General features: G+C 41.8%; 1 pseudogene; it reads left to right on the forward strand.

Moving 5' to 3' along the window:
- Positions 1–3,887: 3,887 nt before the first annotated feature.
- On the forward strand, positions 3,888–12,310 carry Cyp4a2-ps1 (cytochrome P450, family 4, subfamily a, polypeptide 2, pseudogene 1; annotated as a pseudogene).
- The last annotated feature ends 2,870 nt before the right edge of the window (positions 12,311–15,180 follow it).

Genomic DNA, 15,180 nt, shown 5'->3' on the forward strand with positions numbered 1-15,180 from the left:
TGGATATGCAAGAACTTATGCTCCACTGGATGTAGGCATCAGAAAATGAGAATTAAAAGTGCAGTAGATAACCCTTTGAGTGATGTCATAATGTATTTAGGGGAAATAAAAAATGTTAGACAAAATGTTGTTACGTTGGAGCTCTTTTGTGTTACAGGTAAGGCTAAATTGATATGCTACTTGGAATCCAAGACAGCAGTTCCTCTGAAATCTATAGAACATTGGGAGGTAAGTTGACTCCCATGTAATTGCCCAAAGGAACTAAAAGCTGGTGCTAAAGTGAAGACTTGAGAATTAATATTTGTTGCAGTTTTACTTGCAAAGGACGTAAGATAGAATTTAAAGGAAAGTATCTATCAACATGAAAAATGATGCCCGTAATATATATAAAATATATATACACATAGTAGAGTAATATATACCAATTACATATTACATATGCCTATGTATGCCGACTATATATGATGGTGATGCCTAAAGAGATATTAGAGAGAATGAGCCTCTTTACTTACATAAATTTTAGAACTTTGTAAGAAGTCACTTCAACCTAAGTAGTCTGTCACCTTTCTGTTCTTACATGAAAGTTGTTACTAAGGACTGCTGTCTGCTCTACCAGAAAACACCAAGAGCTGTGTTCAGATCCCCATGAAGAACAGGCTATGTAAACCTATAAGGAAATGTGCTTTCCCTGTGTTTAGCTTCTGTTTTAAGGAAGCAGGGATTGGAACTATTGATCCGGGACTCATAGAATTTATGTAAATTTTAAATTTTCTAAAAATATTATTAATAATGCGTAAAGCTCTGATGGGGGTAACTTTAGTCAACAAAAGACTGGGTCCAGGCTCTCTGGTTGGGAAAAGGGTAAAGCATGAGAGGAGAGAAGTAAAAAGGATGATTAAAGAGGAGAAGGCAAAAGAAGTATGAGGAAGAAAGAAGGAAGGATAACAAGGAAGAATGATGAGAACCTTCAGGGAACAGAGAGAGTACCTGAACTGACAGTTTGCATTGACTATTGACTCCGAGTCATTATTGAATCAGCGCCATTCCCACTCCAGCTTTTCTCAGGGCCCTCCTGAAGCTGATCCTGACCTGGCCACTTGTTCATTCTCCCTCATCCCTGTCATCCTCCTACCCTTCCCTCACTCTCATTCTCCCACACCTCCTACCTCTTCTGCCTGCTTAAGCCTTACAACCCACAGTATTCTCCCTGGTTACTTTTATTTTACCTCTGTTTGGTTATCCCTACTTCCTGAATGAGTCCCCCAACTCTCCCTTCCTACTTTCCTGACTTCCAAAAAATACTCTTCATTGAGCAAGTGAGATCTAAAGAGGGGCTGCTACGGGACTGGAGAGATGGCTCGCAGTTAAGAGCACCGACTGCTCTTCCAGAGGTCCTGAGTTCAATTCCCAGCAACCACATGGTGGCTCACAACCATCTGTAAAGAGATCCGATGCCCTCTTCTGGTGTGTCTGAAGACAGCTACAGTGTACTTATATATAATAAATGAATAAATCTTTTAAAAAAAGAGGTGCTGCTACAATCTACATATAATAGTCCAATGACATTTGTTCTTCTAGGCCTTGTTCACTCCTCAGGACATCTATTTTTAAGTTCTACACATTTCTCTGCACATTTCATTTTTCTTCACAATTGGATAAGATTTCATTATGTGTGTACCATGCCTGATTACTCATTCATCAGTAGGAAACAGCCACAGAGCAAGGGGAGAGGTTAGCGGCAGAGAAGAGATAGCTGCATGTCCCTTCTGTTCTTGATTTTGCCAGAACTCAGGACTCAGAGAAGAAAGAAAATGGGGGCTCTATGATGATTAACATTATCACAGCTGCCGTAGACAGTGAAGAAGAAGAATGTTGGAGGTAACACTGAGATGGCAGGAGGCTCAGGTTAAGAGTGAAGGAAGAGCTGCCTTCTGGAGAATTCTCTCTCAAATGTCTTTTATGTCTTCCTGTCTGAAGTCTGAAAGTTGGAAATTCTCTGGAGTAAAACAATCTCTCTTCTTTTAAAGTGAAGGTAAGGACTCCAGGGACAAAACTATTGCCACCTCTTCTCTTCTTAGATATCATCTTCATAAACTGTTGGGAGCCATCTTGAGCACTGGCTGGTAGGAGAACCAGTAGCCTTTGAAACCTTGTTTATTCTGTTTTTGCCTACTCATCCTGCCTGGACAGTTCATTCTTCCCGGATGGCCCTAACATGCATCTTTCTCAGAATTTACCAACTTTGAACTCAGGAAATAATTCTGGAATTAATTAGTGACTAAGTTCATGATGGATTTTTTAAAAATGTACAATTAAGTATCTCACCCAGTTAAAAAGTCACTGAGGCAAGGAGAGGGTAAATTGCTAACTCCTTGCATAGTGAGGCTGATCTGGACCTTGAGCCTTCTGAGTGGACTAACTCCTTCTCCAGAAGCCATGGATCATGACAGAAAGTGGTTGACACCAGTGCCAGGGAAAATGTTACATACATTACACACACACACACACACACACACACACAGAGGCACACGCACATGCACACACACACACATGCACACACATTACACACGCACACACACACACACACACACACACACACACGTGTGCGTGTCCAATGAAAACTCAGTCTCTCAATGATTAAATTCAGCTGGACACACCAACTTAGTCATTTTCACCCCTGAAGTCATGGCAACAAACAAACAACTACAGCTATTAGGCATTAGTAAAATTAGAATATGAATCCCTTGCTAGAGTCTAGGATTGTCAGAGAGCTTTGGCTCTTTTTTTTTTAAAGATTTATTCATTTATTTTATGTATAATAGTACACTGTAGCTATCTTCAGACACACTAGAAGTGAGCATCAGGTCCCATTACAGATGGTTATGAGCCACAATGTGTTGCTGGGAATTGAACTCAGGACCTCCGTAAGAGCCGTCAGTGGTCTCAACCACTGAGCCATCTCTCCAGCTTTGGCTCTTTTTCCTTTATCATCTCCTTTTATTATCTGCCTGAGCCTGTTTGTGATTGTGAAACAGGGACTGACACTTGGTTGGCCTCAGTCTCCTCCTCACCTTATTGGTATTTTCCATAAATTCTTTTTAAAAAATTCCTGAGATTACATCTTAATGATAACCCTCCTTCTTCTATATGGAAACTATTATTTCTCTCTTTGTCTCTGTGTCTGTCTCTCCTCTCTCTGTGTCTTTGTGTCTCCGTCTCTGTGTCTGTGTCTGTGTCTGTGTCTCTCTGTCTCTCTGTCCTCTGTGTGTGTGTTGTGTGTGTGTATGTGTGTGTGTGTCCCTCTCTCCCCCTTTCTCTCCTTTAAATTCATTAGAAAAATTAAAAAATAATAAAAATATTTTCAAAAGCTCTAAAGTTCATCCTCTGTGGCTTATAAATTTTATTCCTCAAATTTGAGAGACAAGAATGCAAACAGCACTGGCTTGAGTTGGTTTGGTGACCTTCATGTTTCTGGAACCATATCTCCTAAGGAAGGTCCCATCATCTGCAGAGACACCCTAGTAACCCAAGCTAACATGGATGAAGAGAGATGTCTCATCACTAGAAGTTGAGCATTTCTTTTCTGAAGTCCAGAAACCCACAGAGAGAGCTCACAGATGCACAGACATGTGCTGCAAGGTACCTTCTCATAACCATGACAGTGTAGGAAAATGTGGTCTGACAAGCCCAGAGATCAAACCTAATAACTTTGAATTCAGTATCTGACGAAGTAGATCTTTCTGGTTAATCAATCACTACTGAACCCTGGGACCAATGTTTGGCCTCTTCTTTTCCCTTCTCACAGCAGGTAGGACAGACTATGTCATGCTTAAATGTGGGTGTTCAAGGAAATCAGCAACAGTCAGTGATCTACAGGCCGTTTTATTATGGGTATCTTTGAGCTCAGTCATATCACAACTGTGTTTGGCATCTCCAGACTCCTCCAAATGGTGTTTTGGCTTGGCCTACTGCTGCTGCTGTTCAAAGCAGCCCAATACTACCTGCGCAGACAATGGATCATCAAGTCTTTTCAGCAGTTCCCATTCCCACCTTCCCACTGGCTTTTTGGGAATTTCCTAAAGTAAGAAGACACAAGCTGTTATATGATAACCATGTGATCTGAGAACTACTCAGTTTACCTCTTCAGAGATAAGTGCACAATTTCTTGCTGGGGGAGTTATCATTTGTCAATCCACAGATCTTGAATAAGCCAAGGGATAAAAATATAGGGCCTGTCTTTCTTGTGGAGGGATGATGTCAGGTATAGGACACAAGTAGATCTATTTTCTGGAGTCTAAGGTAATTTCTAGAAGTGATGACTTGGAGGAACAATCCTACATACAAGTGAGAGGAAGTGGGAGGACTAATGTGAGCACTACCCTATTAACCAGGATCGATTTAACTCTGTTCTTTACTGTGTACACCCAGTACCAGGAGCTCCTAGCAACCAAGAACAGTATTCCCTTTACAACAGGGCCTAGCATAAAACCTGGCATCAACATACAGAATCGTGAACAGTGATCACAAGGAGCTTCCTGAAGGAAAGGGGTGGGCATCACCATCATCCATCCATCCCCTTGCATCCCTAGCTCTGAAGTACAATGCTGTTGACTAAGTGTCTGGATAGAGAGGCACTCAGCAAGACCTGTGCACTGACCAGACTTAAGAATAGAAAGAATATGCAGAGTTCTTACCAAGGGTGAAGCTCTTACTCTAATTACCTCCTCTGAGGAGAAGAGTTCTGCCCAAGGCTACAACATCAAATGAAGACAATCCCCAGACACAGCAAGGGTCTGGGTGATAAGGCAATTGGGTCATCAAGCTGGCCTGAAACCTGTCTTCTGCTGAAAAGTTCAAAGTTGTCCCTGTGGAGTTCTACTTCCATACAAACTAATCGCTACATGGTTGTCTTAAATAGTACTTCTCTTTTTGTGTCTGTTCCCAAAGGACCAGGATCTCCAGCAGATACGTTTATGGGTAGAGAAATTCCCAACCGCATGTGTAAGGTGGTTCTGGGGGAACCATGCATGTGTCTTAATCTATGATCCTGACTAAATGAAGGTGATACTGGGGTGATCAGGTGAGAGCATGGCAGCATTAGCTACAGTAGAGAGGCTTCACAACCAGGGTTCACAATCAGGGTTCACAACCTGAGTCTGTGACATTCTAGAAAGCAATGTCACTTCACCCATCCATCTTAAATACTACTACTCATTCTCTTTGGTATGACCCACATATGCATAAAGACTTGGCCTTTAAAGCCTAGTTGTTGATTTTCTGGGATCCTAGAATTATGAAGCCACAACGAACTACAGAAAAACCGTAAAGGTGTTCCCACTCTTTGGCTTTGAAGACATGACTTGTGTTTCTTAATGAACACCACAGTGAGTGAAACACTCAGCTGCTGGCACAATGGAGCCTGTCTTTTTGAGCCCAGCTGCGAGTACTGTAATAGAAAAGGGAGAGAAGCAAGGGTGTAAAATGGTCACTGAAAGTAATCAAGCCATATTTAAGACAGGCCACAGTCTGAAAAACAGCTGTCTTGGGCTTTTTTTTCTTGATGTCCAGGAAGCTCTTCATACCTTTCCTCTTTTGCACACACCCCTAAAATGACACACCCCTACAGTTTCTTTGCTCCCTAGATTGGTATGTATGCTTAGACTGGGACTGAGAACACTACATATTTAGCTGTCCCAACTGTTGCCTCTGGATCATAAGGTAACAGGTACTTGTAGCCTATGCTATGATCTCCTTAAATCAAGTTTTATTTCTCTTCTTCTAGCCAGACTATCACTCCTACCTAACACTGAGCCTGCCTAAACTCCAGATTTTAGCATGTCATTCCTCTGGACTTCCAACTGCTACTTCTGCCCTTCATGGCTCTTTTTTTTTCAACCCTCATCTCACAGCTGTCATAACCACAGCAATCATACCAGCCTAGCTGTGAGATTTCCATTTCTGAAATGCACTGTTGTTTATGCCATTGTCTAAGAAATTCTACCTTCCTCAGAGCTGTTTTGCATATTCAAACCATAGTTCCCTCCAAATTGTCCAAAGGGTCTCAGAGCCTCTCTTTCTTCAATAAATACATATTCATATATCTGGCCCAGGCTATAGTTTGCTCCTGTTGAATGGGAAGAAATGGTTCCAGCATCGGCAAATGTTAACTCCAGCCTTCCACTCTGACATCCTTAAGCCTTATGTGGGAATCATGGCCATAGCATGGACATAGCATGTCCATGAGATGCTAGTGAGTATACATCTATCTGTCTGTCGATCCATTTATCATCTATCTGTCTCTCTGTCTATCTATGAATCTATGTATCTATGTACCTATCATCTAGCTAGCTATCACCTCCTATCTTCCATACCATTTCATCTTCTATCCTTCCTTCTCAAGGTGCATATGACTTAACACTCTAACATTGTCCCAACCATACCTACTATGTACAGTCACATGTAATAGCACCCATGCCATTACTGCACTAACCCAAGGTGGATAAACAGAGACACCACCATAAGCAGGATAAAGCCATACTGGAATCATTTTCCAAGGCAGAGAGCACCATAGTGATTATAAGCAAAAGTCTTCATCACAGTGGAATCCAGCAGACAGCATGACTATAAGTTCCATGGTGACCTGAGCGATGTAAGCTTCATTGTAAGAAGGGATGTCTAAGGATGCCACAAAGTCAAACTTTGTACTGGACATTGTGAGTGACTCAAGATCAGCATCTTCAAACCTTTAGCATGCTGCATCATCACCATACACTGGACTCTGATTTTTGACTTCACAGTGCTCAGTAAAGTCTGTGATAGTCATGATGACGCATATTCATGGAGGCCCAGCAGGCTTTCTTCTATTCTCACATTTTATTTCAAATATGTGTTTCTTCTGAATCTATTAGTCTAGTATATCCATCAGAAAACTAAAGGGTAACATAGGTCATTTTCATCAACTGAAAAGTCGTAATTATTTCCAAAAAAAAGTAGTGAAAAATGATCTGATATCATGAAAAGATACATTCAATTTTGTTAAATTCTTGTGATAAACAGATATTAGATTATAAAACTTTGCTTCATGCTCTTTTTTCCTGATCTCCAAAGTGAGAGACTGTGACCACATGATCTGTAGATTCAGAGAAAGGTCACAGTGTCTTTACTACAGGTATTCAAGAGAAAATCCAGTAATTCTCCATTTTTTTACTACAGGACAAATGGGAAGAGCTTGTGGGCCAGGACTGCCCTCTAGAGATCTATCAAGACATCTCCTTGATGACCATGGAGACACTCATTTATTGTGCCTTCAGTTACCAGGGTAGTGTCCAGTTGGAGGAGTTGAGCTACAGGATTCTTGATGTGACCAATCATTGCGAACTTATTGAAGGCAGGATATGGGGGCAGGTCAGATGCTTCTAGCCACCAAAACCCAAAGTTCTGACCCAGCTCTGGCCTTATTAAACTCCAAACCAGATGCAATCCAGACTAAGAACCCATGAGAACCATAGCAAGTGCAGAGCCTGGGTAGTCACCCATCTTCAAAAGCTTAAGATTACGATTGCTCTAAGACAGAATTGTGGTGTACCTCAATTGGAAAATGAGGGAATATCTACAGATAATTTACTATGCCTATGAATCAGACATCATTGTCACCAATATTTAGTGTCGTTTAGCTGCGGAAATTCCAGATCCTAGATTAAGGCTGTTGAAGATCTGACACACCTGATTCACTTCAGAGTGAGGAATGGCTTTCACTAGAGTAATATCATCTACAATCTGTCCTCCAATGGCGGCTCATTCCACTGTGCCTGTCAGATTGCTCATAAACACACAGGTTCTGTCTCCCCACACCTCTAGTCTCTCTTTCTTTATCAGGCTCATCCCAAATATATGATCATGTCTCTTAGGCTCAGTCAATCAGGCCCCTCTGTAGGACCTGCTACTTTAGTAAAATTTGGGGAGCTATTGGATTAGCTCAAAGTTCTTTCCAGAGATTACCCATGTCATTACATTGGTAATGCTGTGTGAGACCCATGAGACCATGTTAACCACGGTTTCTGTGGGCTATGGACCTGAATAGAGACATGGCCTACATAATATGGCACGAGGCTTTTAATCCTGGTCCCAATACTTATGCTTACACGTATTCTGAACTCTGGTAGACACAAAGATTATAGAGTCAAGAATACTTGCATGACACTAACATTTACCTTACCTTTGTCTGGTAACTGTTGTCCTTAGATAGAGTGATCCGTAGGAGGAAGGTTCAGCTGCAGAGTGGGGTAGAGCTAGAGAAGATATGGAAGAAATGGCACTTGGATTTATTAGACATCCTGTTGTTTGCCCAAGAAAGTAGAAATATAGGGCTGAGGGTTGGTTCAGAGGCACAAGAGAAGGGGGAAACTCTGCTCTCTCAGGTGTGCCTTCATCTAGACAGAGGATGGAAAGAGCTTGTCTGATGAGGACCTGCATGCAGAGGTGGACACATTCATGTTTGAGGGTCATGACACCGCAGCCAGAGGAATCTCCTGGATTTTCTATGCTCTGCCCACCCACCCTGAGCACCAAGAGAGATGCAAAGAGGAGGTGCAGAGCATTCTGGGTGATGGAACCTCTGTCACCTGGTAAGAACAACCCAGAATGAAAGAGACCCTTGTCTTCTTTTAGGAGAGGCCTTCTGGTCTTCTTAGCTCTGTGTGACTCTTCCACATGAGCTTCATTTCAGGGACCACCTGGACCAGATGCCCTACACCACCATGTGCATCAAGAAGGCCCTGAGGCTCTACCCACCTGGACCAGCTGTGAGCAGAGAGCTCAGCACACCTGTCACCTTCCCAGATGGGTGCTCCTCACCCAAGAACTCACGTATTTCTGTTGTTCTCAACCTTACTAGATCTCTCTTATTTCTTGATATGTTGGATCTTTCCTTTAAAGTTGGAATGATGCTATAAAATCCCTGATAATAATAATACTTTCTTCAGCAATGTTTTGAGAAATAAATGTTACCTTCTAGTTAAATGTCATTCTCAGTCCTAAAATTTAACTTGGAAGAAGAAGGAGGAAGAGGAAGAGGAGAAGATGAGGAGGAAGAGGAAGAGAAGGAGGAAGAAGAGGAGGAAGAAGAGGAAGAGGAGGAGGAGGAAGAGGAGGAGGAAGAGGAAGAGGAGGAGGAGGAAGAGGAGGAGGAGGAAGAGGAGGAGGAGGAAGAGGAGGAGGAGGAAGAGGAGGAAGATGAGGAGGAGGAGGAGGAGGAAGAGGAAGCAGATGAGGAGGAAGAGGAGGAGGAAGAGGAGGAGGAGGAAGAGGAGGAGGAGGAGGAAGAAGAGGAAGAGGAGAAGGAGGAAGAGGAAAAGAAGGAGGAGGAAGAGGAGGAGGATGAGGAGGAAGAGGAGGAGGATGAGGAGGAAGAGGAGGAAGAGGAGGAGGAGGACGAAAAAGAGGAGGAGGAGGAGGAGGGATGAAAAGGGTTGAGACAAGCCCTTGTGGAGAAGTTTTGTCCTTGAGTGAATGTAAATGAGAGAGATAAGAGAACTCCATGCTGTATGTGAAGTACATCCCAGTCCCCCTGGAACCTCTAATTTGAGGGAAGAAAAGAGCTAGGAATGATAAGATCTAAGTTTTCTGTTCTTGGAGTGAAACACCAACTAAGTAACTCACAGCTAGGTATGACCTCACCTCTGACACATCCAAGCTGTGTGAACATAAGAAAGATAACTAGCTTCATTGAGACTCTGAAAATGGATAGAAAATAATGTCTTCCTTGGCTGTGCAGGGGTTCTTATGGTGTTCTGTGAGCTAGTCACAGAGACTGATGGAAGACTGAAGATGTTTTTTCATTTATAAGTTTATCATAAGCAAGATACTCTTGGTTCATAATGGATGCGTCACTGCCATTTTCTAATGGATTCTTTACTCAACTCACAATCCTCAATACGATCATTTTGCTCAGTGATAACTCAAATATGCAAACCATCTGTGTATGAGTGTCCCTCACTGCCCCTACATCTTTGACATAATTATCCTCCCATTTATGTCCTTTCTGCCCTAACAGATTTCTGCCCTCTTGATTTCTCTCTCCATTTTTGGCCTTCATCACAACCCAAGGTTATGACCAAACCCAGAGGTATGAAACCCTTGGGAAGAGAAGAGGTCTCCTGTTTTTTGTTTGTTTGTTTGTTTGTTTTCTTTTTTTTTCAGAGCTGGGGACCGAACCCAGGGCCTTGCACTTGATAGGCAAGCGCTCTACCACTGAGCTAAATCACCAACCCCTAGTTTCCTACTTTCTAATCTAGGAATTCTGCTCCTTATGTATTGGGAAGGGGCTCTACTCTCATCCATTCTGGTCTGCATGCTCTCTGTGCAGGTGCTTGACCCTTTTAGATTTGCACCAGATGTCCCCCAGCACACCCATGCCTTCCTACCCTTCTCAGCAGGAGCAAGGTAAAGAGAATGGGTTAGGGGACATGACTGGCATATGTCAGTATTTGATATTTCCAATCACTTTGGGCTTTCTGGTGCCCATTTACATGACTGTTGGCTTCTGTGTTTAGATGTGGGTATGCCTGCCTGTTCCAAAAAGAAAGAAGGTATTTTAGTACACAGCTCAGAGATTTTAACCCACTTCTCAGTGGCCACTGAAAACTCTGTGTTGAAATTAGTATATTTTCTTATTTCCCCAATTTTTGAATGTCACTGCACACTACAATGAATGAGTGCTTTTATACATATATTTATAAAACACATATAAAATATATGTATTTAATATTGCAATCTGATATGCTAAGTAAAATGCTATATTTCAATATATTCCAGATACTTTGCTGATCCTTCTGTTAATGTCATATCTGTGAAAATTCACAGATCATTGTAGGTTGGACACCAGGGACAATCATCTCACATATTTGTGGCTTTTAGCTTCACCAAAATTGAATTGGGTATAAAAATTTTGGCAATTTGTATAACAATTTTCCTGTTTGAAAAATTATTCATGAGGGAAGGGACTTAGCAAGCAGGTTTGCTCGGTCTCCCTGGGAATGTGGTAGCACACAGGAATGAAGACATTAAACTGCTCCTGAGGAAATCCTCTACATAGTGCTGACATGAACTGCTGAGCGAGCAAAGGGCTGCTGTGAAAATCCACAGTCTACAGGACTCACCCTGGCCAAAACCCTGTCATTAATGGGTACAAAGTATGTTCTTCTGACACAATAATTCTGAAGCAAAATGAGCTTCCATAGAGTAGATTAGATACATGCTATTTCACTGGAAGGAATATTTTTAGGATAAAGTTTATCCAGGGCTAAGAATTTCATCTTAACCAGCTTTAAAAAAAATTATATTATTAATTTAACAAGACCACGAGGCAGCCACTAGATGGCAGGAGGCTACCTTTCTGGAGTGAGGCTAGGCAGCTATGAATGCTGGTAGTTTGAAGGAAAGTCCCTCTCATTCTCTGAATGAAGAACACCAAGATGATGTTTGTCTTCTTCACTAGTATTTAAATTTCACCTGGAATCATTTGTATTTAATAATTCCCAGGAACATGATCCATCCCTTCTTATATTGTCGGGAATGGGGAGATCCAGACTGGAGATCCAGAAATGATTAGTGGAAGGAATTGGCTAACCATTAAGTCATTAAAAGACTCATGTGCTAGGACTCTATGCCCTGCAGTGCTGACACTATTCCAATGACATCCCACGTGTCTGAGAGCAGAACTAGGGTCAGAGCTAGTCCCAGAAGAGTGAAAGGCTTTGTCAAAAATCAGGAGTCCATGAACCAAGACAAGGGATGAGTGTGAGGTGAGACCTATTAGGAAAATTATTAGGCTGGGACCATGAAGCAAGATCCTATGACCCACTCTGGATGGGGTTTATTGGCCAATGCTTGACGAACTAAGAACAGGTCTGAGGCCAAATCTCACTTTCCTGTGTCTGTCTGTCCCAGAAACTGTATCAGGAAACTGTTTGCCATGAATGAGCTGAAGGTGGCCGTGACCCTGACCCTGCTCTGATTAGAGCTGCTCCCAGATCCTACCAGAGTCCCATTCCTCGTGGCAAGAACTGTGCTAAAGTCCAAGATCAGGATCTATCTGCATCTCAAGAAGCTAAAATAACACTGGCAGAGAAAAGGACAGCTCCAGAAACCTCCTGCCTGAAGTACTTTCTCCTTGTCACCAGTTTTTGTTCCTGACTTGTCTATATTTATTTTGCTTTCTCTCGGACCCTGGTCCCTTTTGCCTTTGCTGCCTGTACTGTCTCCCACCCATTCTCTTTCTGTCCTTCTTTCTCCAACTCTCCTCCAGATTCCTTCCCAGCTTTTGTGTGTGTGCCTGTCTTCCATTGAGCTGTTTCTCTGACTGGCCACACAATTCCTGAACATGCCTGTCCTCCAGGATGTTTGCCCTTTATAACCATCGCCCCCGTGGATGCATAGATACCAAAGGGAGACACCTGGATCCCTCCTTGTGATTTTCAGACTATTGAATCAATGGACCCAAGGAGATAAAATGTTCCTAGAAATTCTACACTGGTAGAAAAATAAGGCTAATACTCTTTGTCCCAGCCAGAAGAAGAACGTGACTCACAAGAGGTAATTTCAAACAGTTCTGTTAGCTTACTTTGTGATTGAATTAACATATGTGGACTTCTGGGTTTTACTTCATTTATTTTCTATGAAAACAAAAAGATGGTAGAAAACTAGTAGCATTTATCTTGTTTCGACCTAACTATAAATAAATTCATTTTCCATTACTACTTTTCTTTCTTTTTTTAAACAGAAATATTTTAGGGTTTTATTGTATTTTCTAGTTGATACTAGCTGATATTAGAAAATACAATTGATCTTATAAGGTACTATTACATCTAAAACTTTTAATTAAAGTTTCTTATGAGTTCCAGTAGCTTTCTCTGAATTCTGCTGCAATTTCTTTGCTTGTGATCGTTTCATCTCCAAATCACAACTGAGGGACACTAACATTACCCTGCAGTAAGTGACTTTTTAGCAGATGTGCAGGAAGACGGTAATCTACCCTTTCTCCCCATTCACAAACCTCAAACTACTCACAGCTGTCACCACAGAAGTTTCTTACTGAAATTAGAGAGCCAGTGAAGACCTATCTGAAAAAGATCCTCCATGATTTTCTTTTATTTTTCTACTTATTTTTTCTCTTACTTAGCTTAGGTTATATTTTAGCATTTGAAATAAAATTTATCAGCTCTTTGATAATTCCATACAATGATCATATCCACCTCCTCAATTAAATCCTCCCAAATTCATCTCGCCTTCCCTACCCAGCCAACTTACGGCTTCTTACTTTTTACCCATCAAGTCCAATTCGTGCTATCTGTATGCTCTTGGGTGTGTGGTCTTTCAATGGAGCATGGTCAGCTTATCATGGGTAAAACCTTTAAAGAAGACTCACTGTCACGTCCCCAGCAGCTATCAATTGTCAATGGCTCCTCAGCTAGAGATGAGACATCATGTCCACCTCCCCTTGGTCTGGCTTGAGCTCGTATGGAAATTGTGCATACTGTCCAGTCACTGTGAGTTCATATGTGCACCTGCCCTGTTGTGTTCAGAGGACATCATTCCCAGCATCTCTGGATCCTACAGTCTTTCCTCCCCATCTCCCACAGTGATCTCAGAGACATGGAAGAACGGGATATCATATGGATGTCCCAATTTAGAGCAAAGAATTCTACAGTCTCGTATTCTCTGGGTCTTGTGTTAATTGTCATCTACTGCACATACATTTCTCTGCTGAGTATTGGAAGATGTGTTAATCTACAGGTTTAACAATAACTCTTTAGGAGTCACTAAAATACTATGCCTAATTAGCAGAATAACAGTAGGAAGTTCTCTACTAGTCTTTTCTAATCACAAGTTCTTCTTTCAAACAACAATAGTGACAGATACAGGTTTTATATTATGGAGTGGAACTTAAATTTCAACAAAAATATGTTGGTCACTCCCATGATATTTGTGCTGCTATTGTACCAGTGGGTATCTCATCAGACCAGTCATTATTGTGGCTCACAAGGCTCACAGCTAGGTAAGACTGTCTTATTACTTTTATCCCCTGGTACCATATAAGAACTTTCTAGCGCTATGGAGGCTAGTCAGAAAGAACAATGCTTTGAGGTGAATACCAGCTTGAAATATCCATGTTCTGTGTCTCAAATACATGATGCCTTGATGGTGATATCAAGTTCTAGAAGGTAATGTAATGTTTCGGGGTCTGTGGGACTTCATTGGCCAACAAATCCAAAAGTGGTAAGCCTTCTTAACTCTGGAATTTTTATTTGCTAGACTGTGGTATTCGGTGGGAGTATTGTTCTTCCATTAGATGGCGAAGTGGAAACTTCTAGTTTCTTTGGAAAATTAGTTATACCAAATGATGTTCTACTGAGGCGCAGAGGATGTTTTGTTAGAGCAGACATTGGAAAGAATGTTTTCCTGAAGCAGACACAGGTGAAAGGATGTTCTGATATAGCAAACACGTGAAAGGACCCATGATGAAGGAGTATAACTATGACCCCACAGACAGCGGGAGATGAGCACTGAGCATTTGTTTGGTTTGCTCCACCTCACTATCCTTTGCTAAAGATATTCATGTATTGGCTTGTCTTACATAGCGTTGTTGAGTTCAACTTGTGGTGATGCTGTCATTGAGAGAGACTTGCCCAACACCTGCTCGTGAGGTTCCTGTGGCAGCTTGCTGCTTCTGCAGCTCTGCCTTAGGCTAGTTGATAAGCCCGACAGTTTCTTCAGAATTGAATTCCAGCTACCTGGTGTCCACTTGTGAAATGTAGTTGCCGGTTCATACCTGGTGTCTGCCTGTTTAAAGAACTGTTCTGTGTCTGTTGAATCATATTTGGTGTTTACTATGGGACTGACCTGCTGCCGAAGAAGATCGAGCTCACCCACAAAGAACTATGGATGAACAGGTCCACTTCCCACATATCCAATTAACTTTTCTCTTCCTCTTCCTCTGCTGCAGAGTGGCTAGAGGAGAGGTTGAACCCGTATTAAAAGTAGGTTGCAAAACTTTGTGCCTACAATAGGCATACTATTTTAACTCTCCCATAGATATGTATGTATGCGTGTGTTCTACGGTAGTAGATAGGTTTCCATATTACTTTTTTTGAAATGTTTTAATTGTTATTTATTCCTCCCTCT

The sequence above is a fragment of the Rattus norvegicus genome, chromosome 5 (assembly GCF_036323735.1).
Source record: "Rattus norvegicus strain BN/NHsdMcwi chromosome 5, GRCr8, whole genome shotgun sequence".
In the NCBI taxonomy this organism is placed as follows: domain Eukaryota; kingdom Metazoa; phylum Chordata; class Mammalia; order Rodentia; family Muridae; genus Rattus; species Rattus norvegicus.